The 27,661-nt window shown below is 43.4% G+C and overlaps 1 long non-coding RNA gene across 2 annotated transcripts; it reads right to left on the reverse strand.

Moving 5' to 3' along the window:
* LOC138444140 (uncharacterized) lies at positions 1-27,560 on the reverse strand. Of its 2 annotated transcripts, XR_011258399.1 has the most exons (4): positions 26,416-27,560; positions 3,126-3,330; positions 2,086-2,266; positions 551-772 (listed from the first exon to the last, which is right to left on the reverse strand). It is a non-coding gene; the product is annotated as an uncharacterized lncRNA (long non-coding RNA). The 2 variants fall into 2 exon arrangements; XR_011258400.1 differs by lacking the exon at positions 2,086-2,266 and having other exon boundaries at positions 1-772; positions 26,416-27,000.
* Between the last annotated feature and the right edge of the window lie 101 nt (positions 27,561-27,661).

Below are 27,661 nucleotides of genomic sequence, written 5' to 3' on the forward strand. Positions count from 1 at the left end.
TTTTTTTTAGGATTGACTGATTTGATCTCCTTGCAGTCCAAGGGATTCAGTCCATTATCTGTCAGTGAATCATATTTATCCAGGACAAGCAAAAAGTGCCATACAAATCTCATCAATAAAAACAAGAATAGAGTTGTGTCTTATCACATCCATAAGTTACATCTGTCTGACTATCTTGTTGTATTAACTTCAGTTCAGTCAGTTCAGTTGCTCAGTCGTGTCCGACTCTTTGCGACCCCATGAATCACAGCACACCCGGCCTCCCTGTCCATCACCAACTCCCAGAGTTCACTCAGACTCATGCTCATCGAGTCGGTGATGCCATCCAGCCATCTCATCCTCTGTTGTCCCCTTCTCCTCCTGCCCCCAATCCCTCCCAGCATCCGAGTCTTCTCCAATGAGTCAACTCTTCGCATGAGGTGGCCAAAGTACTGGAGTTTCAGCTTTAGCATCATTCCTTCCAAAGAACACCCAGGAGAATAAACAATTAGAAAACTGTAAATAACCTAAAGCTATACTTATGATATTGATTGGATATTATTTTCTAATCTTCTTTTCTAAATCTTTATTGAAATACGTATTCAGAAGTAGCCAAATTCATGTCTCTGTCTTGGTCTTGGGCTTCCCAGGTGGTGCTAATGGTAAAGAATCCGCCTGCCAATGCAGGAGACATAAGAAACTTGGCTTCCATCCCTGGGTAGAGCTTCCCTGGAGGAGGGCTTGGCAATCCACTTCAGTATTCTGGCCTGGACAATCTTATGGACAGAGGAGCCTGGTGGATTACAGTCCACAGAGTCACATATGAATCACTCATATCACTCATTCACTAAAAAAATATTTATTCAGCTTTTTAAATGCTACTTTGGTCCTGCCCCTCCCCTACTCAAGAATCTTCTGTAACTCCCCCTTGCAGTGATTTTCCAAGGGAGGAACACTCCTCTGGGGAGTAATATCACTAACATAGGGCCTCGAGCCACCCTCACCTCCCTCTCTTTTCAGACATTCAGAGACTTGCCTTTGGGGAGGGGGGAATGCCCTTCCCTCCCTTTCCAGCCCACCCTTCTCACCACCCTAAAAACCACTCTGTGATATATCCCAGGACTCATTTAATTTGCTCTCTGCAGAGCCATTATCCTTTGTCCACTGAAATCACTTGGATAAAAAGCAGATAAAATTATATTTCATTTGGATTCAACTTCCATCTTCTTTTTTTTCCTACTAATATGCTGGGAATACAATATTCTCTGTTGGCAGCAGCCCAGTGATAATCATTTTAGCTCAAATCACTTCTCTAATGCTGTGTCCTAGGGAAGGAAAGCTTATGCGGCTTTCATGACAGTTTATCCCTGGAGACTCTCTGGTCTCTTGCCTCTTGCACCTGGTCTGACAGAGGTTTAGAGGCTTGGTTGGGGGGGGGGGGGGGCGCGGCAATCAGTCTAGTTGAGAGAGGGAGGTATAAATACCTACTGGGACAGTAGGTATAAATATTTGACCTGTACATAGCCTGTAAGGTATTTTTGTTAAGCCTTCATTTTTGTGTTAAGCCTTCATACACTTAATATGTACACACTGCTATATTTAAAATGGATAACCAACAAGGACCTACTGTATAGCATAGGGAACTCTGCTCAATATTGTGTGGCAGCCTGGATAGGAGGGGCGTTTAAGGGAGAATGGATACATGTGTATGTGTGGCTGAATTCCTTCACTGTTCACCTGAAACTATCACGACACTGTTAATATAAAATAAAAACATAAACAATATAATACAAATATAAAATAAAAAGTTTTTTAAAATAATATTTAAATGTTAAATTTAAATATTTTGAGACAGTATTCCTCTCTACTCTCCCCTGTGGTCTCCAGTCTGTCCTGCTGGAGATGGCATTAAAATGAATTTTTTAAAGTTAAGTATGATTATTCTGTTGCAGGTTCTTATCACATTAAAAATGTTAAAAATAACTAATAATGAGAAACACATTCAAAATATAGGTATTAGGAAATAAGATGGATACTGTATAAGTATACTTTTAAAAAATTACTTTTTTATTCTCAGTGTTTAAACTCAAGGCAACAATTACTTACTATATGCTAAATATTGAGGATTTAACTCTTGAGAGTCCCTTGGACTGCAAGGAGATCCAACCAGTCCATTCTGAAGGAGATCAACCCTGGGATTTCTTTGGAAGGAATGATGCTGAAGCTGAAACTCCAGTACTTTGGCCACCTGATGAGAAGAGTTGACTCACTGGAAAAGACTCTGATGCTGGGAGGGATTGAAGGCAGGAGAAGAAGGGGATGACAGAGGATGAGACGGCTGGATGGCATCACTGACTCAATGGACATGAATCTGAGTGAACTCCAGGAGTTGGTGATGGACAGGGAGGCCTGGTGTGCTGCGATTCATGGGGTCGCAAAGAGTCGGACACAACTGAGCGACTGAACTGAACTGAAGAAATCTAAAGAAAAGACTGTTGGTTGAGGGGGGTGATCTGTGGTACATGTAGGGGAAGCAGGAGTTGGCTTGACTCTGATTTTTAGCAGCCACCCTAAAGCCACCCAGTAACATGATGGTGATGGTGGTAAATAAAAAGTGTGAAATCGAATGAAAATTTTTATTCATGTAAATAAAACCTGTAGTCTCAAAACATATGCTTATAATTGGGCTTCCCCAGTGGCTCAGTCAGTAATGAATCTGCCTGCAGCACAGGAGACCTGGGTTCGATCCCTGGGCTGGGAAGATTCTCTGGAGGAAGGCATGGCAACCCACTCCAGTATTCTTGCCTAGAGAATCCCCATGGACAAAGGAGCCTGGCAGGTTGCAGTCCATGGGGTCGCAAAGAGTTGGACACAACTGAGCAACTAAGAACACACATACTTATAATGAAAATACAGCTTCAAGGCAAGGCTGACCCCTTCTTGCTGTCAGCCCTTTTAAGTTGTCACAAGAGAAGCTTATGGTCTACTGGAGTGAGAGATTGATGTGCACACAATTAAACAAAGTACTAGAGGGTAAATGCTTTAATTGGGTATTGTGTTTTCCTAATGAACCTTTCCCAGGGTGGGCCAAGAGTGACCATTTTCTTCTGGTAAATAGCCATCTGTCCCTGAGAGATAATGCTTACCCAAACATCCAATCAGCCACCATCAGCATCTTGATAATTTCAGGAGATGTCCTCCTGTGGTTTGACCACTTGGATAAGGCTATGAAGAAAGTTCTCCTTGCATCCCTGAGCCTGTTGCCACTTTTTACTAAGGGCCTTCCCAGAAAATCTGCCATATGTGGGAAGATGTCTAAGGATCACTGGAGACTGCTGGATTTTCTTCTACCTAGAACAAAAGAAAGAACTTTTTGCAGCATCAGTTGGTTTTTCCATAAACTATTACTTTTGGAGCAGTTTCTGTATGCACACTGCTGTACACTGGACACAATGCGTTAAACAAGATGGATGTCTCTTACTAAGTTTCTCACAAGATAAATTGCCCTGGCATTTTAAGTTTTCATTTTCCTCCCTTACCAGGAAGACTAACACAGCTTTCTCCTCTAGAAGCTGCCCTAAAAAAGGCTGGTTCAGTGTTATTCTACACTTGCAGACAATTGCCCATTTACACATATTTCAGTGCATAAGAAATAAAATGCTTTTGCCATAATTCTCTATCACAGAACTTATTAGCTGCCTTCCTAATACCTATAGTCCGACGATATTTCATTAATCATTTAGTTCCCTTGTTCATGACTGCACCCTCTCCCTAGCACATAAAATCAAGAACCACTTTGTCATCCCCAGCTGAATAATGAATCCCTTACACACTATGAAAAGTGAAACTGTTAGTTGCTCAGACATGTATGACTCTTTGTGACCCCGTGGAATGTGGCCCACCAAACTCCTGTGTCCTTGGAATTCTCCAGCCAAGAACACTGAAATGGGTTGCCATTCCCTTCTCCAGGGGATCTTCCCGACCCAGGGATCAAACCTGGGTCTCCTGCATCAGGAGCAGATTCTTTACTGTCTACACCACCAGGTGCTCAATAATAGCTATTGAATTAATAAATAAGTGGAAGGGAGGAGATGGACGGAAAAAGAGAAAGAGAAAGTGACATAAAATGTTACTCCAGATCTAAGCAAAGATGGAGCATCTAATTTCCTGAGGACTTCATACATCCTTGAATCCATTCCATTTCTAATGGGGTCATGAGTCTGGGGTGTCACGTTGGCCGTGTCTAGAGATTTGCAAGCAACTCTCCCAAACATTCTCTCAGGGTAAACAGTGAAGTACTTTGGGCCTTGCAGCCCTTGATCCCCCAGCTGAAAGCGATTATTATTACTATTCCTTTGTGTCACTGAGTAGAGAAGAGAAAGGGGACTCCTGGGCTCCAAGTAGCCAACCTCATCTGGTGGTTCAGATGTCATCTTGGAGCAGGACAAAAGCAAGACCCAGTAATGCTTTTCTTTAACCAAGGCAAAAATGCTAATAAAAATGTTTCTTATTTTTATAAAACAACCTTTAAATATATTTTTTCTAATATCCTTAAATGTGTTTTTCTTGGTAGAGTTCACACAGACTGGCAACAAGTCTCTTAAACTGACCAACAAGGATGTGTGTAGACATGAGGTCATTGCAAAGAAATGCGTGTGATCACAGAGGTATAATCCTTTAAAACCACAACCTAGACCTGGGTTAAGAGTTTTAGGTACCTGAAGTCATTTGCTTATTCCTATTTCATGCATTTATTAGACACTTACTGAGCACATATTATACTCCCAGTGGACTAATCTATTCAATGACAAACATGGAGGGCAAAACGGAAGCACACTGGTTGGTGAGGTATACCACGGTGGCCGTTGCCTGGATGCTTAGCAGAGTTGTTCTGTGATGCTGTAAACACAACATCACATTTTTGGAGGTAAAAAACACAACACTTCTGCATTCACCTCTCCATCTACCTGGAGAGAAGTGTACCCCAGTTCACATTTTTGTGAGGGGAAAGTGCCTTTTGGTGCTACTGAAGGTACAAAGATGTCACTTCAAAAAAATCTTACATCAAAAGATATAGTGAGTCTTGCTGTTTTTATTAGCAGCCCATTTACATGAAAATGCTGGTGAGCTTATTTCTTGGCTAAATCAGAGCAACTGCAAACACTGATGCTTGCATGGGTACCAAGTTGCTTCATTGGTTTCCAACTCTTTGAGACACCAAGCTCTTCTGTCCATGGGATTCTCCAGACAAGCATACTGAAGTGGATTGCCATGCCCTCTCCCAGAGGATCTTCCCTACCCAGGGACTGAACGTATGTCTCATTGGCAGGTGGATTCTTTACCACTAGCACCACCTGCAAACACTGATACACAACCCAACTTGTAGCCACATTGCATTGTGTATGTAAGAGAATCACAGGGCCAGGCTGCCATTATTCCTAGGTCTCTCAAGCTCACTTTTTTATTTTGAGATATAAAAGCATTTGGTTAGGTTGGCCTACCTAACCTAGCCTTATGTTGTAATTGAAGTATAGTTGATCCACAATATTGTGTTAATTTCTGTTGTACAACAAAGTGATTCATTTATACATTTATATAAATGTATATAAAAATATAAATTACATAAAACACATATATAAACGTGTATTAAAGGTTTTTAAAGTATTCTTTTCTATAATGGTTTATCACAGGATGTTGAGCATAGTTCTCTGTGTTATACAGTAGGACCTTGTTATTTAGCCATTCTATATATAATGGTTTGAATCTGCAATCCCAAACTCCCACTCCACCCCTCCCCAGCCCTCCCCCTTGGCAACCACAAGTCTCTTCTCTGTGCCTGTTTCATAATTATTTTTTATGCTAATGCCAGAATTCACATTTCTCTGGGTTTCTGGTTTGCCTGTAGATACTCCACACACTAGTTACCTGTGGATTACACAGGAGATGTGAATTTGCCCATTCTAGGTACCTCATAAGGGGAATCAAACAACAGATGCCCTTCTGTGTCTGGCTTATTTCATTAATCATAATGTTTTCAAGTTTCATTCCTGTTGTAGTATATGTGAAAAGTTAGTTCTTTTTGTGGCTGAACAATATGCCATTTTGTGTCTAATGCCACATTTGTTTAGTCATTTATCTGTTGACAGACACGTCCGTTATTTTCACCTTTTGCCTATTGTCTGTAATGCTCTTATTAACATCATTGTACAAATATCGTTCGAGTCTCTGCTTTAAGTTCTTTGGGACACTTGCCTAGGGCTGAAATTACTGGGTCATATGATAGCTCTGTGTTCAACCTTTTAAGAAACTGCCATAGCCTTTGCCACAGCTGCCACACCATTTTACCCTTGTACCAGTAATGCGTGAGGTTTCCAGTTTCTTCACATCCTGGCCAACATTTATTTTCCACTTTTTTCTTTTTGAATAAAATTATAGTTATCCAAGTAATTGTGAAGGGGTATCTCAATATGGTTTTGATTGGCATTGCTTTAGTGACTAATGACAGGGGCTTCCCAGGTGGCTCAGTGGTAAAGAATCCACCTGCCAAGCAGGAGACGAGGGTTCAGTCCCTGGGTGGGGAAGATCCCTGGAGAAGGAAATGGCAACCCACTCCAGTATTCTTGCCTGGGCAATCCCATGGACAGAGCAGCCTGGCAGGCTACAGTCCATGGGGTCAAAAAAGAGTTGGACATTACTGAGTGACTAAACAACAACATAACAGCAATCGCTAATGATACTGAGCATTTCTCATGGGCTTATTGGTCATTTGTATATCTTCTATGGAGAAATGTCTATTCAAAAATTTTTGCTCATTAAAAAAAAATTCAGTTATTTATTTGTTGTTGAGTTTTCCATGCTCTTTATATATTCTAGATAATAATCTCATCAGATAAATGATTTGCTGATATTTTCTCCCATTCAGGAGGCTGTATTTTTGCTTTCCTGATAGTTTGCTTTGGTAAAATCTCCATGAAACTGATAAAGTCCTATTATACCTTTTTATTTTCTTTTGTTGCCTGTGCTCTTAGAGTTGATTCAACCTGAATGACGCATTGATTCTGAGTGTTTTATAGACACTTACAGAAAGTCTTACAGAAAGCATCCTAGGGTTCTTGAGCTGGTTTTCTACTCAGTGTCTATCATGATATAAAGAACTGCCCAAATACCAGAATATTTGTGGAGCTAAGACTTTTTTTTACAGATGAAAATCTCTGACTAAGCAGCTTTATTCAAAATAGTCCGAAGTTATAAACAATCAAAATGTTCATCATTAGTAGAATGGAAAAATAAACTGTGGAACATTGATAGAGTAAGACACAACAGTAGGAGAAAAAGAAGAAAGTAAGAATGTAGCCCTACTGCAAATACAAACATAAATGATCTCACTGATATACTAATGAGGAAGAAGCCAGACATGGAAGTACACATACTATGTGGATCCATTTATTATGAAGTTAGAGAACAGACAAAGCTAATCTATGCTGATGGAAGTCAGATTCCTAGTTAACGGGTAAGGAATTAACTGAGAGGAGGGAGAGCTAAAGAAGGCAAGAAAACCTTCTGGAATGTTGAAAACAATGAATGTCTTGATTTAGGCAGTGATTACATTGTGTGTGTGTATATATATAATTATCAAGTTTACACAAGATTTGTACACTTACTGTTTATATTCTATAACAATAAAAAAAAATTGGAATCTCTGGCTAATGGTGAGGTTCACAGGATTCATGTGAGTACAAGATTTTGGTAGTGTTTTCCATCAGGACACGGTCTGAATTAACCCTCAAAAATGCTTGGCCTTCCTTGGGAAGCTTAAAAACAATAGCTGATGGAGTGTTAGCAGCGAATAGAAGCTCCTTAAGCTGTCAGAGTCTTAGAAATATGCTTGCAACAGGAAGTGTTACCTTGAAGACAGAAAGGCAATAAATCATTAGCTTCTAGATTCATGTTAGATTCCTAAAATAAAAAGAGGTTGACTGGAAAATATCAGCACAGAACCAAGTAGGATGTTTGGAATGCTGTAGTTTTGGGAAACTATGCCCTTGATTGTTGCTTGAAGATGTTGCTAAGACACATTAGATTAGGTACCAAGAAACAAGACTGAAAAGGATGATGCAGAATTTTTTTAAAAAATACAAGTGTAAGTTCAACCATGTGTCACATTAATACAGACTGAGAGGTGATCTTGAGAATGCAGGAAGTGAGAACACTTGACTGCAATTTGCCCACTGACATTTCCTTTCAACAAGGTATCTGAAGATTCAGATACAGTCTTGTAATACATGATATTTGAAGAAATTATATTTAAAAAATCATTTTGACAAAGACTAAGATGGCTAGAAATATCAGTCATCAATCCATGTCAATGGAGCAGGGACAAGGTGATCCATGATTACAAGGGTGAGATGTGAAGGGCTGGCAGAATGAGTAGGCAGCTCTAGACAGGACTATCACACCTTAGAAAATTAGACTATTATTCAAAATTGGCAATGGCACCCCACTCCAATACTCTTGCCTGGCAAATCCCATGGACGGAGGAGCCTGGTGGGCTGCCGTCCATGGGGTCGTGAAGAGTCAGACACGACTGAGCGACTTCACTTTCACGTTTCACTTTCATGCATTGGAGAAGGAAATGGCAACTCGCTCCAGTGTTCTTGCCTGGAGAATCCCAGGGGCGGCAGAGCCTGGTGGGCTGCCATCTATGGGGTCGCACAGAATCAGACAGGACTGAAGCGACTTAGCAGCAGCAGCAGCAGCAGGTTAATAATGTGGCCCACTAAAACAAAGATGAAATACATACAGCAAGAATGAAGGTATGAGGTTGCATATTTGGTCCAGTTCATCTTGTCCTGGGACAAGATGGAAAATAAATTACTAAATAAAAGTGCAATGAAAGAAGAACTATGACTTTCTAAGCAAAAATCTTACTTCAGTAATGTGTGTTACTTCAAAAGTTTTTAAGACACAAGGATGGGACTTCCCTCACAGTCTAGTGGTTAAGAATCTGCCTTCCAGTGCAGGGGATGCAGGTTCAATCCCTGGTCCGGGAAGATCCCACATGCATCAAGGAAACTAAACCCACGAGCTACAACTACTGAACCCACGTGTTCCGATCATTGAAGCCCACACACCTAGAGCTCGTGCTCCACAACAAGAGAAGCCACCACAATGAGAAGCCCTCACACAGCAGCTAGAGAATAGCCCCTGTTCACTGCAACTAGAGAAAGTCTGTGCTCAGCAACAAAGACTCAGCAAAGCCATAAATAAGTAAATGATTTTTTCTAAAGACACAGAAATGTGAGATAGAGCTCATACTTCCTATCAGCAGAAATATGACCAAGACGTATATTATTCAAGACCTAAAACAAGTCCTCCATGTGCATATTGTTGTCTATATCGTGTTTTGTTGCTGCTAAGTCGCTTCAGTCGTGTCCGACTCTGTGTGACCCTGTAGTGGGCAGCCCACCAGGCTCCCCCGTCCCTGGGATCCTCCAGGCAAGAACACTGGAGTGGGTTGCTGTTTCCTTCTTCAATGCATGAAAGCGAAAAGTGAAAGTGAAGTCACTCAGTCATGTCCAACTTAGCGACCCCATGGGCTGCCAGCCTACCAGGCTCCTCCATCCATGGGATTTTCCAGGCAAGAGTACTGGAGTGGGGTGCCATTGCCTTCTCCATATTGTGTTTTACTTATTGACTACTTAGAAGAGATATTTAAAGATGGGTTAATTCATAAAGAAATTAGGGATTCAACTTTTACAAAGCAAACACTGTATGATAGGAGTGCAAGCCCAGAGACCCTCTGACATGATCTGGGCACTACACAAGTTTCAGGAAAGCTCCCCCATCCGATCTCTTTAAAAGGAACTATCAAAGAATTAGGAGTTGACCTTACTTGGGGGAAAAAAGTACAAGAGTTACTTCATATATATGTCAAGTATGCAACTTCCAGGGTTAGCATCTGATTAGGAGCTACCATCATCAACTGGGGTCAAAACAGAACTGAGCTTAAGTGCTATAAAGACATTCCAAGACATTCTAATTTGGGATGGAACCAGTAGCAGAAATTATCAAGTCTATCTCAAAAGATCTTTAAAATAGGACCAATCCCCTCCCATTCTTAACAGTTTAGGCATTATCTATATTTTGGAGTCAGGGACTCAATGATTTTAAGTACCTCATACACAAGAGCTTGTCTTCAAAAAGCTCCCACAACCAACAGATGGCAGAATTGGCTATGCTGTTCTTTTATTATTTAATATAAATCTATACATGAAGCAGAACAGATATATTTTAAAGATGCGTGTCTATTTCCCTAGGAATCATGATATCGTACAAATTTACATGCATATACTCTTGCTCCTTCCCATCTCAAAGTACACTTCTGAGCCTCTTTCACCGAACTTAGCAAAAGAAAAAAATCTCACCTTTGGCTAGTACCCCGGGTCAACAGCACATTCAATTCAAGAAAGGATAGCACTCATGAACAAGGATCTGAAATAGACCTCTAGACTTTTCTTTGCAGAAATCCCATTAAGACAGAGTAATCCTTCTAATAAATAAAGAGTTTAGACTCAGTATAAACTTTCATCAGGGGCTTCCCTGGCGGCTCAATGGTAAAGAATCCACTTACCAATGCAGGAGACGTGGGTTCAATCCCTGGTCCAAGGAGATCCCACATGTGTTCGAGTGACTAAGCCCCTGGGCCACATCTATTAAGCCTGTGCACTGGACCCCACATGCTGCAACTACGGAAGCTCAAGCACCCATGTTCCACAGCAAGAGAAGCCACCGCAATGAGAAGCCTGTGCATTGCAACCAGAGAGTAGCCTGGCTCGCCACAGCTGGAGAAAAGCCTGCACAGCAACAAAGACCCAGCACAGGAAAAAATAATAAATAAATGAAATTATAGAAATACGCAAATAAACTGCCATCCACCTTCCTGTCTCAGAATAACTGCTGAACTGTCACCATTTCCCAAAGAGGTCCTGGGATGAATCAGACCTGACCTCAAGTCAGACCAGACTTCTCCTGACCTCTGTTCCCTGGGCCCAAATTGCAATTCCCAAAAGAGTTCCAGCCCACATCCTTCTCTTGTGCCCTTGATCACCCCCTCAGTCCATGTGAGAGACTCCGACTTTTGCTTATAAGTCTATTCTAAGGGGAATTCAGCTCATCCCTGAGGTTAGATCACACACATAAAAGCGAGGAAATGAGGGTCCTGCTCTGATGCGCCTGTGATTCATCTTCCTTTTCCTGCAGCCTCATAGGGCCAAACACCAGTATACGCAGTCTCTGAAATGCCGGGAATCTCATGACCCCTTCTCCACTACCAAAAAGCGATAGTTCACACTCATTAAGTATGTGCTATGTGTCAAACACTAAATACTGTAACTGCATTTGTTCATTTATTCATTGAACAAATTTTTATTGAGCGACCGCTATTTTTCAGGCACAGTCCTGAGCGCTGGGGATATAGCAGTAAATAAGCATCTTCATAGAGGGCATAATCTAGTGGGAGTACAAAAACAATAAACATAAATCAATAAATTATATAATAGGAAGTTCTAGGGCCCATAGAGAAAATAATGCAAATGCGAGGGATAGGGAGTAGCAGTGTAGGATGAAGGATAATTGCTCTTTTAAATACAGTGATCAGGGACCCCACTGGAAATGGGGCATTGAAAAGAGAAAAGAGTCAGTGCAGAGGTCCAAGGGCAGGCCTTTGCAGGGCAGGTTCAAGAAAAGCAAGAATAGTGTGTATGGAGCAGAGTAAACAAGGAGTAGGGTCATGAGAGATGAGGCAGGGGATGTACTGGCAGGGTGGCTGGAAAGATTAGGAAACGGCCTTTAGGTTACTTTAAGGAATTGGAACTCTGAATGAAAAGGAAAGCTTTGGCTGTTTTGATTTAAATTATTCTTTCACAGAGTCATTGCATCTACTATTAACATGTTGAGAAGAATCTGCAAAGAGTCCAGGGTATAAGCATGGAGACAATTCAGGGGGCTACTCCAACAATTCAAGTGAGAGACTGCCTATGTTTGGGTTCCCTGGCAATGAATTCTGAGATGGGAACTTGCATGCAGAAGGCTTTTGGGGCGTGTGTTTGGAAATACACCTGTAAAGACATGAAGAAGGCAGATGAGGGCAGAGGGAGAAGCCAGGCTACAAGATGGTGGCAATGGAGGCCTCAGCCACTCCTAGGGAAGCCCTTGGAGCTGGCATGGCCCTACAGAGTTGTCCAAAATCCCATGAATTTCCTGTGCCTGCTGTAACAAAATACCGCAAACATAGCGACTTAAGACAAATGTCTTGTCCCATAGCTTGCCATCCTCCTGGAGGTTCTAGGGAAAAATCCAATTCTGGGAATCCATCACTTCTAGCTGTATTCCCCTTTTCCCATCTCCTTCACTGACTTCTACCCCCTCTTTCATTTATAGGGACCCTTGTGTTTACACTCACTGGGTCCACCCAAATGATCAGGGTAAGCTCCCCATTTGAATGGCAGTTCACTTGCCACCAGGGTTCCCCCTTGCCATGTGTCCCTAACGTATTCACATGGCTGCCGCTGTGATGAGCGTGTACACTTCGGGTGAAGTAAGTTGTGCATTCAACTCCCAATGGTGTTGGCAGCAGGTGGAGGATGGGCACACTAGGACATCTGGGAAAAACAGGCACAACATAACCACTGCAGAAATGAAGGTGCTATGACCAGATGACAGCAGTGAGTGTCCTACAAAGCAGTGAGATTCTGGAGATATTTTCAAAGTTAAATCCACCAGGATTTGCTGATATGAGGGGTCAGGGGTACTCCATGATTGGGGGCCAGAACAATGGGACGTTTGAACAGCCATTAGACAGGGAGCACTAGGTCAGTCCTGCCTCACAGAATCCTCATAATCAAACAATGAAGCAGCACTTTTATTAGATGCATAAGGCAACTGAGGCCAGAGGTATAAAGTGACAAAGCCAGGATTTGAGCTCACCCAGTCCTACTCAAAACTCTCCATGTTTTATTATTTTAAAAAAGGAATAATGGGACCCCTTTTCTAAAATATTTGTTTACGGCCAAGACATTGAACTCATATCATCTTACAGAAACTTGATCTCTCACCTGGGCTTAGAACAGTGACTGACACACAGAAGAATGTCCAAAAATATTTGTGGACTGACTGCAGGAAGCAGTAGCATTTACAGAACACTTGTATGCAGGCTTTTTAATATCCTGTCCTTGCCCCAGACTCTTCGGTGTCTCCCACCTCTGTATTCTTAAGTCCCAAACTCTTAATTACAAATCCATGATGTGGCCCAAGGCTCATCTCTCAATGAGTCTCAGCCCCTTCCACGCTGTTTCATACATCAGCCCTTTACTTTGCTCTTCTTCAGCCCTTTACCTGAAGAGATGTGTTAACCATGGTCTCCCCAGACCTGCTGCTTTCCCACCTCCCCCTGAACCCACTCTGTTGGTTCTGCTTCTGGTCTTGGGCCACATGTACTCCATACCTGGTATGCTTCTCTTTTCCCAACCGAGCTGAATATGCCTGACCTTCAAAGCTTACAAAAAGACTATTCCATGAAGTTTTCTGTATAAGTTAGGATTTCGTTCAGTTACTTGTAACAGGAACTTGACTATATTACTTTAACCATATAAAGGTTTCTTTTTTTCTCACACATCAGGAAGTCCAGAGGTCAGCAGCCCAGGATTGCTACAGCTGCTTAAAGAAATCATCAAGGACAAGCCTGCTTTTGACTTTCTCGTCTGCCGTTCTTAGTGTTTGGCTTCAGTCCTCATGGTTGTAGAATAGTTGCTCCACCCCAGGTATTGCGTCTGTGCATGTATGTTCAGTTGCTCAGTCGTGTCTGACTCTTTGTGACCCTTATAGACTGTGGCCCACCAGGCTCCTCTGTCCATGGGGTTCTCCAGGCAAGAATATTGGAGGGGGTTGCCTTTCCTCCTCCACGAGATCTTCCCAACCTGCAGATTAAACTCGCATCTCCTGCACTGCAAGCAGACTCTTTTACTACTGAGCTACTATTGCGTCTGGATCCCAGGTAAAAACAAAGGGCAAGGACAAAGGCAAAGGGTCAAAGGTACAGGCCAACTGAATCTGTGCTTTTGTATTAGGAAAAGAATCACTTTCCAGGAAGCCCATCCAGCAGACTTCCTCTGTCATCTCCTCGGCCGGAACTTGACTGCATGGCCACCTCTTCCTGGGCACATTGCTATCCTGAACAAATCTGGCATTTGGTCAAAAGGAAGAGGAAGAGCCTGAAGATGACACAGACAACCATCAGTGTCTGCTGCAACTTCAGAGCCTGCTTCAACTTTGCCTTTCTCTGGGCAACTATTTAATATTGTAATTTGTGTGCAAATGAAGGGTAGCGTGCTTGTCCGTATCCCCCTAATTGAGTGCAGAGGAAGTATACCTCTACAGTGTTATCACAAATGAAGGGGCAATATGGACTATCCCCTGGAGAAGGGAAAGGTTACCCACTCAAGTATTCTGGCCTGGAGAATTCCATGGACTGTACAGTCTATAGGGTTGCAAAGAGTCAGACATGACCGAGCAACTTTCACTTCACTTCACTTCAGGGGTAATATGGCATTGCAGGTGGCCTGGGTTTGAATCCTGGCTCTGCCATTTACTATTCATTAGTTCTGCAACTTCAGTCAAATTACTTCTCTCTTCTTCAGCTGTATCATGGATAAAATGGAGGTGACATGGGAATGGATAATTTACACAATTGTGATAAGGATTAAGTTAATTTTAACGCAGCATTTAGACTAGTAAGCACAATGCAAGTGTCTGTTTAATAAATATGTGATTGCCACCTATGTTAAAATTTTACCTGAAAGTGGGACACACGATTCAACAAGTTAGAGCATTTTCATAAACTAAAGGGACAGAATAGCGGAAGCCAGGACTGTTGAAGACAATTCGAATTCATGGTGATCACTGTGGTTAAGACATCAATTAGGAGACTGGGTAGCAAGTTGCTCAGAGTTCAGGCTCTAAGGTCAGGTTGCCCAGCTGTTGTTGCGTGCTCACTCAGTCGTGTCCGACTGTTTGCAACCCCACAGACTGTGGCTCACCAGGCTCCTCTGTCCATGGAATTCTCCAGGCAAGCATACTGCAGTGGGCAGCCATTCCCTTCTCCAGGAGATCTTCCCAACCCAGGGATCAAACCTGAGTCTCCTGCATTGACAGGCAAATTCTTTACCACTGAGCCACCTGGGAAGCCAGGCTGTCCAGACTGGCTACTCTCTTGCTCCCACTTATTGCGTGTGTACCCTTGGGCAAAGAACTGATTCGTTTTGTCTATGATGTTGTCATTACATGACGGAAAGAACAAAACAAAATCCTAAATTGTTTATTTAAAAACTTGGCTACATACTAAGTTGATTCTATGTTAAGAAAATCTCTCTCAATTAGAATAATGGAGAAATCTAGGCCAAAATCACTAATATCTATTCGTAGAATGAAAGCACACAATGTGGAAAATATTCTTTGTGAAGTGTTTTTAATCCTTTTGGGTAAAATATGTATAATTTACATCAGCATAATATAATAAATTAAGTGAGATTAACTAAATGACAAAAGTTATAGTTTAAAATGGTAGAGTGTCAGGACCATACAATTCTTTGAATATAAGAAGTAATTGCTGACTCCCAAAATAGACTGCATAGTGAAAAACATAAGCTTTTTACCCCTTGCTTTGAAAATAAAAGAATGCTATGAATTTATAAGTTAGTCTTGGAAAATACTCAGAAGAAATTACCTCAAAATTTTAAATTCAGTAAACGTATTTGAACCACTATAGAATTTCAAGAAGTATTTACCAAGCACCTACTATTTGTATAAGTATATGATAAGCTATATGATAAATAAGTATATGATAAGCTATATGATAGCTTATTTACTACTAACTCTCCTATAAGATGTATGTTTAACACAGACCCTTCCAAGAAGCCAGAGATCAAACATCTTAGCCAATGTAACAGAGTCAGATTTTAATCTGTTTTCTAACTTTACATTTGTGATTTGTTACATTTCAAAACAATCTCCAGTTCTATAAAATCAAACTTAGAACAGTCTGAATTAATGTGCATTTTCTATGTTCTCTACATAAAATCTCCCTCTTAACTTATGACATAATGTTGCAGACAAAAATAGATGACCTGGATAAAAGATCAGAACCCTTCAATCTCATGCTCCACTTGTTCCTAACCCTCTGAGAAATTCTGGAGGTCGACATGTATATGGAAGACTGTGCTATGCCAAGGGAAACTTTGAAACTTGGGCATTGGCCTCCAGTGCCACTGTATTCCACAAGCAAGTGATGCTGAGCCAGTTAAAGCAGCCCAGAGCCTAGATATAAAACTGGTCCCACAGCCTATTTAACCCTCCTAGTCTAGGCCCTACTCATCTCGGTGCCCTCATCCCAGCACTGGATGGCAGAGCAAAACAAGTCAACTACAATCAGGAATGGGGGCCAAGAAAGAAAAGCAGTGAGCCTGGTGTGTACCAGTCCCCAGGGCAGCCAACCCCAGCCCTCAGATGAACTCAGTCCTGCCTTTCTGACTTATCCAGAGAGCCGGAAAAGAGGGCGAGGGAAGAAAGAATCAAGAGATTCAAGAAAGAGAATAGTAAATTAGCCAGGACTCCGCCTTCTTCCTTCCCCTCGGGAGGAAAATCCTCTGCAAAGACGGAAGTCTTCTTTAAGCTCCGCCTCCCATACCCCACGCCTTAGAAAGCATGACTCAAGAATATCTCTGCGCATTGGATGGGAACGTGACCAATCTGTAGAAACATCCCTCCTCTTGGGGTTGACCTCAGAGGTAGATGAGGGAAGCACTAGGATTTTCCTTTTCCTGAAAGCCAACATATTTTGTTTCATAGTTTTGATTAAACATTTTAGAACTTAATAACCTTACACAGCATAAAATAATAAATTTGGGGTTTATGAAGAGCCTTGGAAATCGCCACTCTGCTATTGGGGATTTGCCATATTGTCTCCTAATTTTACCCTCAGAAGCAGAGACAATCCCTGTTCCTGAATGAATTTATAATGCAAAACCTTCAAAGAATGGACTGTAAGTTTCACCTACTTCATTTATACAAAAGGGGAAGATTATTTCCAGGAAGGGATTTTGAAGACGTGAATACTAAGGGAGTAGTGCCATTATATGTATGTGAAATGGAAGAGTCTCCCCGTGTTTAGGAACTGATGCAGTGGACCAGAGCTGGTTTTAATTATGTACAAGTGATTGGTTGCAGTAAAACTCAAACTGGAAAATTGCCTCAGAGTTAAAGTAAAGAATTCATAAGATTTTAGAGTTGGCAGAAACCGAAGTGATCATCTTATTCAGTGGTGTCCTACATTTGATTTAATCCAGTCAAACAATATTTACTGAACACCTATTATGTGCCAAGAATTCAAATACAAAAGTTCTTTTTAATGTTAAAAAAAAGTCACAGTCTCCTGTATGACAATAATTCTAGACTTTAGGAAAGAAAAGTACCCAGTGAGATAAAACTATATGTACAAACATAATATGTATTATGTAAATATTACATTTTAATCATTACAATGGGCCTCCAGTCAGTAACCAGCTAGCAACTGAGGTGAGCATGGAAGTAAATCCACCTGTAAATCTGTTAGACCTCCAGGTGACTGCAGCCCTAGAAGACATCACGTCTGCCTCATGAGACATGACATGCGCCAGAATCACCTAGATGAGTCACTTCCAGCTCCTGACCTATGGAAACTGAGATAATAAATGCTTGTTGCTTTGAGTTACTAAAGTTGGGGTTTGCAGTCCAGATAACTGGTACACTCATTGGATATGTTAGGTATGTTACCTTATACAGGGCTTGGGAGGTGCTGTAGCATGCTAGAATAGTCAGCCTGTCTCCCCTGGTGAATAGGCTAATTCCATGGAAATTTGTTCATGCTCCCTAGTTTACCACAGGATTAGAGGTGATGATGCCTATAAACACATCTCTTCTTAAGGAATTTTGAATGTGTGATTTCTGGAGGTGAGGGGAGAAATAGGTACTCTCACCAAGCATTACCCCAGACAAAAGAGGCAAGGCGGCATCAAGCTTTACAATTGACTTACACTTAGATTTTTTTTCCTGATATTTTACTGAAATAAATTTATACATGTAGAAGGCAGTTCTCTCGTTAATCATTTAAACGGTCGTCCCATGCATTTGGGACTGAACATGGTACGGCTTACAAAATAATTGTAATAGTCATGGACTCCACCCTTTCCCTCACTACATGTTCGGTCAGCCACTCTGCCCAGTAGACACCAACTTCTGAATGTCCCCAGGGTCCCTCCTGCTGTCTGAGGTCCAGGCTTTCCTGCCACATTGCTTTCCAAGGTGGGCAGATGGTACCTTCCACACAAGGACTCAAAGAGCATCCAAACGGAGCATGTCCCTTCCTGAAATAGTCACCATAATTTCTAGATTCCAAATCTGGACATATTTTGATTAGGAACTGTTCTAAAAAAATCCAGGACTCAGGAAGGACCATCAACACAGAGAAATGGGCTGACCTGGCCACCAGCTTTCCTGGTCATTCATTCCCCAGATGTCCCATGAGCTTCCATGTGGGCCAGACAGGGCACTGGCACCATGAAGGGGACAGGTCCACTCCCTGCCCTTGAGGCTCTTAATATCTAACTTTCAAAGCTGCTGCCCACTCTGCCCAGGCTCCCCCAGCTTCTCCCAAGCTGGGAAGTGAGTAGAGTCACCCAGTCTGTGCTTTCCTCCACCCCCTGGAGTGGAGCTCTTTTGTACTGTTGCAAGGGGGCGGGGTGGGGGGGTGATATCAGGATGGTAGGCTTGCTGGGAAGCTGGGTGACAGGACCTGTCACTCTCTACTACATCAAATAGCTGAAGAACTCGAACAGATTTTTTTTTCAAATACCTGAGGAGCTTAGGGAGCAAGGGCTGCATTTTATTCTCAGTTAAAAGCAAGCATTTTTGCGATCCCAAACCCTGCTTCCTTGTCTGTTAGCGTATCTAAGATCACTGGCAGAGAATCCTGGGATGGCCTTTGAGGACACAGGACAGCAGGTGGCAAGTGCTCCCATTTCCCAGAGTAGGCTGCCAGCTCTTCTGTGCAGGACTTGCAAAGGAGGAGCCAAGAATGGTTTGAGGCCTTAGCTTACTATCCAGTCCCAGCCTGAGAGAGCTTGAGGAGTCTGAGAGCTAGACTGCAGCGTGCAGAAGGAAGAGCTGGTCAGTGGATGGTGTGTGGTTCACCCCCAGTCCTCACAATGCAGACCTTCTTAAGCAATTGAAATGTGTCCCTGGAGGTGGGACGTGGACCATATCAGCACCAGGCCTGAGAAACCTGAAGGGCAGGAGTCTAGCTGAAGCAGCCTGTGACAACAGGGCAGAGGGTGTCATTTAGGAAGTGAGTTCACGCCACTGACAACAGGGCAAAGGTGCATGTTCACCGTGAAACAGAGGCGCAGTTTGGGAGGGTGCAATGGTCAGTTGACCTGGAACCTCCTTAAAGACATTTTGCCCCAAAGGGCCATTCCTAAAGGAATTTCAACAGAGAGTTCAGCTCCCAAGAACAGAAGCTTAAAAGGGGGTTTCAAGCAGCCAGTTTGTGAGTAGATCATGGAATTTGGGATGTGCAGGTGAAAGACCCTAGGGTCTGGGTGCCCAAAGAGTCTCAGAGCAGCCTGTGTGCGCAAGAGTCCACTCTGAACACTTGCCCATGGCAGAGAGCACTGGCCACTGAGATGGAGGAGAAGAAACAACCCCATGCTTTGCTGGGGTTGAAATCACAGGGTGGGTTGGGTCAACGACAGCAAACGGGGATGTGAGGTAGAAAGGATTCCATCCTTGCCAGTCTCCCACAGTCTTACCAGTCCAAGTCTGCTCTGTGACCAGCACGAGCACACCCCTGAGGGCTGGGTGCCAGTTCCTGACCCAGACCATCTGGATCTGATTCACATTTTACAAGCTCCCCAGGCAGTTCCATGCACATTTGAGCAGCTCTGTCCTTGAATTCAATGGGCTTCCCAGGTGGTACAGTGGTAAAGAATCCACCTACCAGTGCAGAAGACATGGGTTCAATCCCTGGGTCGGAAAGATCCCCTGGAAAAGAGCATGGCAACCCACTCCAGTGTTCTCGCCTGGAGAATTCCATGGACGGAGGAGCCTGGCAGACTACCGTCTTTGGGGTCACAAGGGATCAGACACAATTGAGCAACTGATCATGGCACTCTTCGGTTCAATAAACATAATTCAGCTGTGGCCTAGAAGGGACCCAGCAAGGTGATTATACACTTCTGGATACTCTTTTCCTTTAGGTCTATGGGAGACTGACACACTGGGCTCCTGTTATATGAAGATAGATGTTAGGTGACATTACAGATGAGCCATTGGGCACACGGTCAGTCACATGTGGGTGGGCCCAGGATGCTGTGATGGTATTGGAGAATCAGGCCCACTGTGTACCCTTTTCGGACAGCGGTTTGGTGGGGATAGTGTGGCCGAAGAGAACTGAAGCCATTTCCATGTATGGACAGATGAAATAAAAAATTGAAAGTGAAAAGACAGTGAAAGTGAAAGTCACTCAGTCATGTCCTACTCTTTGTGACCCCATGGCCTATACAGTTCATGGAATTCTCCAGGCCAGAATACTGGAATGGGTAGCCTTTCCCAGCCCAGGGATTTAACCCAGTTCTCCCGCATTACAGGTGGATTCTTTACCAGGTGAGCCACAGGGAAGCCCAAATGATTGAAGGGAGTAGCCAAGACAAAGGCCCAGATACCTTCCCATCAGTTTTGCTTGTTTCATGCCAGACATCCCACACAGCTCTTTCCAGCGGATGCTTGCTGGGTATGATCCAGCGGCCAGGCAGGCATGTCTAAATACCCCTTCTCATTGCCAGAGGCTTTGCATAAACCTTATCACATTTTAATTTTCATTCTTATAACCACTCTGAGCTAGATAGAGAAGATAGGGTACATTCTCTTTATTTATAGTCCTTGAGGATAAGTGACTGAGTTGGCATTTAATCTAGGTTTTATGATTTCAGTCTGTCTCTCAGAAAAGATGTACTCCTTAATGAAGGGGCTTCTTTCTCATTCCTTAGACATAAGAGTTTGGCATGAATTGTTATAAAGTGTTTGATTTCATAATTATATGAGCAAGGGACTTAGAAATGCAGAGTGTGGGCCCTTTCAGTGACAGTCTCCTTTCCCCCATTCTCCCCAACCCATCTCCTGGGATGTTGCAAACTAAGTGAGGAGCGTTGCAGAAAGCAGACAAACCCACTTCATTGACTGATTTGGGGCAGTGTGCAAGGAAGCCCTGATTTCCTTTGTGGAAGGAGGGAGGGGGAAACCTAGCCATGGCTTTTCCGCTTCCTCACGCCCACGGATGTCAGCTTTATAGCCGCGTGGTTATAAAACATCACTGTCACTGATTCTGAGATGAATGCCCATCACGCTAACTAACTACGCTGCTGGCAGGAGTCTTCTTAAAATGAGAGCGGGGAGGAAGGAGCCGGCTTCCTCAGCACTCCCAGACTCTCCGCACCTGTCTGCCCATGTGCTCCGTCCCCGCTGCCCTCCTCCGACTCCTCCGTAGTCAGGGAGACTGGGCTCCAAAGGAAGTGGAAGGAGGCGCCTAGCCTCTTTTATCATTATTGTTTTGCAACCTGCCGTCTCCCTTTCAGTCACACAGCCTGAAAACAGAAGTTGTTTTTCAAAAAACAGGGAAATATTGCTGATATGAAGCTGCCTCGTTGTTGTGGAAGGGGCTTCTCTCCCTTCGGCCCTCAGAATACTGTTGACAAATAAATCCAGCCAGCTCCCATGTGGCATTTTCCTGGACTGTTTACAAAATCCTTCTCTACCCAAGATGGCTGGAAGCATGCTAGGAAAGCCTCAGAATTAAGAAACTTTGTCTCTTTAGTTCAAATCCTCAGTATTTACTAAGAGATTTTGAGTAGAAAAATCCTTAATCGGTGATTGATGTTATAGCTATAAAATTACAAAGTAATTTTTCTTTGGTGTCAGTGTACAGCATCCTACTAAAGATGTATTTTTATGTAGGTTATATTAGCTTTAAAAAAAATAATTTTATTGAAATATAGTTGATTTACAATGTTGTGTTAATTTCTACTGTACATGTAAATCAACTATACTCCAATAAAATTTTAAAAAACTTTTCTATTGTACAGAAAAGTGATACAGTTATATAGATATTCTTTTTCATTCTTTCCTTTTATCAAAGAAGATTGAATATAGTTACCAGTGCTATACAGCAGGACTTTGTTGTTTATCCACTCTATATAGTAGTTTGTATCTGGAAATCTTAAACTCCTGATTTAGGTTGCTGTGCTGTGCTTAGTCTCTCAGTTGTGTCTGACTCTTTGCGACCCCATGAACTGTAGCCTGCCAGGCTCCTCTGTCCATGGGGATTCTCTAGGCAAGAATACTGGAGTGAGTTGCCATGCCCTCCTCCAGGGGATCTTCCCAACCGAGGTATCAAACCTAGGTCTCCCGCATTGCAGGCAGATTTTTTTTACCATTTGAGCCACCAGGGTTACATTAGCTTTAAAGGACAATTTCTTGTGAGATTAGAAAACTTGATCCTCAATTCCAAGACTGAATGAGTCATTACAGTGTCTGGCACTAGAGGGCGCACCATGAGAAGGCTGGCTCTAGGGACTCCCAGGAAGCGCTGAGCGGCTAGACACAAGCATACAGCAAAGAGAGGAGATAAGTTAACCTGCCTGCATGCTCAGTAGCTCGGTTGTGTCTGACACTTTGCAACCCCACGGACTGGGGCCCACCAGGCTCCTCTGTCCATGGGATTTCCCAGGCAAGAGTATTGGACTGGGTTTGCCATTTCCTCCTCCAAGGGATCTTCCCTACTCAGGGGTCAAACCTGTGTCTCCTGGGCCTCCTGCTTGGCAGGTGGATTCTTTACCACTGTGCCACCTGGGAAGTCCATAAACAGTGAACAGGTACAGTCATTATCATGGGAGCAGACATCACAAGTGACAACAATGTATTAAGAAAAGTTTGTATTTTAGTTTTTGTTATTGTTTCAGTATACCCCTGGTCCAGAATAAATTTAACTTTTCACATGTATACCATTCAGTCCTCATAACTCTGAAAAGTAGGTATTATTTTCTCCACTTTAAAGGTGAAGAAATCAAGGTCATAAATGCAAAAGTATTTCACTATTAACCACCTTTGAAGTAGCATTTCCACCTCATAGGGTGTTTTCCTGCTGAAGACAGTTTAATAATGTCCTACATTCTAATTAAATATCTTTCATTTGCAGAATTCTTTAGGAATTGTTTAGTGAAATCTTGGTTACTCTACAGCCTCGCTCTTTCACTCCAGGCGGTCCAATATTTTTGCTGTCCCGTGTACACATCTTTTTGGACTCTCCAGTGACTTTCTTCCAACCTCATCTACTACATCCTCCCTTTTCTTTATTCAGCTCTGAGACCACCATGCTTTCAGAGCATCTCCTCTGGCCCTTAGATCCCTGTTCTCTGATCCTGACTACTGGGGTTTGTTGAGGCTGAAGAGTTGCCCAGCAAATGCTGGTTCAGAGTCATTCTCAAACCTTAAGAGGCACCATGGTGCTTGTTCAACTTGCAGAGACCCCATCCCTACCTCAGACACTGTGATTCCTGAGGTCCGAGATAGTGTCCTTGCATGATTGACAAGCATCCCAGGTGATGCTGAAGCAGGTAGCCTGTGAATTTCACTTTGACAAAACAGCTCTTACTGTATTCTTCTGGATGAATTCACACTCATGTATTCATCAGGTGTGATTTGCCATTTGTTGCGATTACTTTAGACATTTTCCCAGGTTGCCTCATTTCTATACATTTTGTTTCTCAAGAGTAAAAGCTCTATTCCCCCCTTTCATACCCACCAGGTCCCTATTGGGTTTCCCAGCACTTCTCCCTGCCAAAAACACAACTTCCCCTTGTTTCCCTTACCTGCGGCAGCACCCACTCCCCTTCAAGGCTCAGTTCCCACTGCTCCTCAGGAACTGACCACAAGTCCAGGTGAGATGCTCGGGCCACATATTCTCATGGGAGCCCGCAGCTCTCCCACCAGGGCATGGATACAGGACACACCTCTTTCTATTTCAGGTACACGTTATTATGCGTTTCATTACTAATTTTATTCCAACCTCACCCACTGAATACCTCCTGGATCCCTGTGTGAGGGCAGGAACTTTAGTTTTCTTGCTCATTATTATATCTCAGCACCAAGAACAAAGCCTCATATATACTAGGCACTTCATGATTATTTGTAGATAAGTGAATGAATAAACTGACAAGAATGACTAAGAAGAAAGAAACATAGGAGAAGAAACTTAAAAATATATACACCTTACTTCACAACAGACTGGGAAATATGGAGACAATAACCTTTGGGGCCAAACAGGGCACCTAGGGAATGGTCAAGTGGAGCTGTGATTCCCTAGTTACTTCTCCAGCTTCATTTTCCCTCTGGATCCAAGCCAGTTCACCGCAGTACATATGTAGTAGGTGCCTTTGATGTGACAGGCACTCTGCTAAACACTAGAGAAGCAAAAATGTGTGAGACACAGCTCCGGAACTTGCAGGTGTAATATTTAAAGTGAAATCATCTTGTGATCTATATGTCAGAAACCAGAAATGACACTGTTCCACTCGCAAGAGAGTTCAAATGACTCTGAGTCTTATAATTGCCACAACATTTAAGAGAAGTCTTAAAAAGCAATGAGGCAGACTGGGAAAAAAGCCAAGCTTTAAAGTCCAGTGAGCCCAGGTTGGAGAGCCTTGGCTGCATGTATAAAATAGATCTGATAATAATAATGACACTCCTGGCAAATAATAACATTACTGAGCACTGTGTCAGGCACTCTGCTAAGCTCTTTGTGTACACTGACTTATTTAATCTTCTCAGTTATCTCAGTGTTTTCATTAGTCACATTTTGCTACTTGAAAAACTAGCTCAGAGAGGCTAAGTAGTTTGCCTAAAGTGACATCTAATAACAAATGGCCTAGTTGGGACTTGAATCTGGGACTGGCTGATGAATAAGTAAGATAATGTAGGAATAAGCCTGGTGTGGTTCCTGGCAGATGATAAGCCTTCAATCAAAGGCTTCCAATATACCTATTACACAATCAAGAAGTCCAGGCCCACAGAATTATTGCCTCCAGGGTGAATTAGTATGTGGACGATTCAGCATTTAGGGAAGAGGCCTGGGCTCCTGCGTACATGGCACAAACTGGAGACAAAAAAAGGCCTCCCAGGGCTGCTGCAACTCCCGACTCAGGTGCCATCCCCATTCCTGGGGAGCCACTGCATCTTAGGATTACAGAGACCTCGCGGGTCACCCAGTCAGGGTCCCCATCTGGTACATGCCTCCCCCTACCCCCTATCACTAAATGGCTGTCTCTACTTCCATCGCTGTCTCAGCCTTACCCCTCTTCTGAATGCCACCTTTTCATTGCTCTCCAGCAAGGACGACAGGGCACAAAGCCCCAGCACCAGAAGTCATCGCAGGACAACACTTTCAGAATCTTCTTAGTCAACCCTGGGTGTCCCGCCTATGCCCTGCCTGGAGTGGGGACCGGAAGGGACAGAACCTTAAAAGAGTCTGGAGCTCCGGGCTCCCTCCTGCGGGATGAGTCATGCTTTGCTGCCTCCCACTTCCGCCCTTGTCCCTCCAGGAGGCAGGGAGCTCGTGTGTGCGTGAGTCCAGATTAACGCTGGTCAGCAACAAGGTCCTACTGTCTAGTACAGGGGACTCCATTCAGTATCCTGTGATAAACCATAATGGAAAAGAATATAAACAAGAATATCTAGAGATATATAACTGAGTCTTTTCACAGCAGAGCGGAAATCAGCACAACCTTATAAATCAGCTAGACTTCAATTTAAAAAAATTTTTTTTTTTTAAATGGTACAGGCTAGAGAGTTCTTCAGTCCTGGGTAAATGGGAGGTGGGCACCAGGCTGAGAGCTGGCAGGCTTTGGCAGAGGAGAGTGGCTCAGACTCCAGTACTCAGAAGGGCAGGACCACACAAGCCAGCACTCACAGGCCCCTTTTAAAGCTGTTGGGCGTCCCTTCTCCAGGAGATCTTCCCAACCCAGTAATCAAACCCAGGTCCCCTGCATTGCAGGCATTTTCTTTACCAGCTGAGTCACCAGGGAAGCCCAGGCTCACCCTCAGATTCCATTGACTACTCCAATTTTCATTGAAAGGCTCTCCTCACCTTTCCTTTCACCGACAAGAAAGCCTGGGGAGGGTGGTGTCAGGACAGAATGTGCTGCCCCTGGAAGCCCCCTCACTCAGCTGTCAGCACCGGGGCTCGTCAGTGAGGAGCAGTAACTGAAACCCCACTTCTGACCATACTCACCCACCACTTACCTGTTTGTCTGCTTGCTCTTGGCTTACAGTAGGCAATGCTAGGCCTCGTCAGCCTTTATGAATCAGGACAGCTGTCTTCCTCAAAGGGCTGGGGCAGTCCTTCAGTTTTCGGGTCCCAACTCTCTCATGAAACTGTACCAGGATCCTGACCTCTTAGGCAGACATGAGTCAGGAATTATGATTATTACCATTTGGTAACCAGTATGTTTACAGGTGCTGGAAAATGTGAAATCGAATTGAATCTGAGGGTGAGCCTGGGCTTCCGTGGTGACTCAGATGGTAAAGAATCTGCCTGCAATGCAGGAAACCCAGGTATGATCCTGGGGTCAGGAAGATCCACTGGAGACAAGAATGGCAACCCACTCCAGTATTCTTGCCTGGAGAATTCCATGGACAGAGGAGCCTAGCGGGCTACAGTCCATGGGGTCGCAGAGTTGGGACACAAGTGACCTGACTTAGCATGCAAGCAAGAAGTGAGCCAGGCCTCTCTCACTCAGCCCTCTAGCCTTTCCCTCCTGAGGGGTAGGGGCGCGGCCCCTGCAGAGATTTGAATTTCAAATGTGAAAACCTTCCCTGGACCTCATCACCAGTTCTTCCTAACAACCAAAGCTTTCATTGTCTCTGAGACTTGTTCCTAGGATATTTTTAACTTGTCCTTTTAAAAAAAAATTACACCAAGAGGAGCTTAATAAGCCCCATTTAGCTTCTTGTCGGAAAAGAAAATTTGCAGACATTAACCAATGAGTGCTACTGAACACCGTGGCTGGCTGGCCTGCCTCTTCAAACCAGCCTCTCCTCTCCTGAATACAGGAGTTTATATTTGGACAGCAGCCTCCACATGACATCACAAACATGCCACATAGGGTTCATCACGAACTTAAAAGAAGTGGAGATTTGGGTGAGAGGTTCAGGAAAAGACTTCAGGGCTGCAGAGGATGGGCTGGGGGAAGGAGGGAAGAGTTCCTGAGGGATGGGAAGTCCTGCTGCTTAAAGCTGCTTTCAGCACCTCTCGCAGACATGACTCTGTGCTTCTAACAGCCAGCAGTACAAAGGATAGGAAGCACAGTGAGATTTCAGATCTTTGTTCCTGAACATGTAAAACCAATACACATACCACCCCCCGCCCCCACACCACCACCACCACCAACTAGGGTTTCCCTAGCAGCTCAGTGGTAAAGAATTTGCCTGCCAATGCAGGAGACATGGGTTCGATCCTTGGTCCAGGAAGATCCCACATGCTGCAGAG

Source organism: Ovis canadensis, chromosome 1, assembly GCF_042477335.2.
Source record: "Ovis canadensis isolate MfBH-ARS-UI-01 breed Bighorn chromosome 1, ARS-UI_OviCan_v2, whole genome shotgun sequence".
Lineage (NCBI taxonomy): Eukaryota > Metazoa > Chordata > Mammalia > Artiodactyla > Bovidae > Ovis > Ovis canadensis.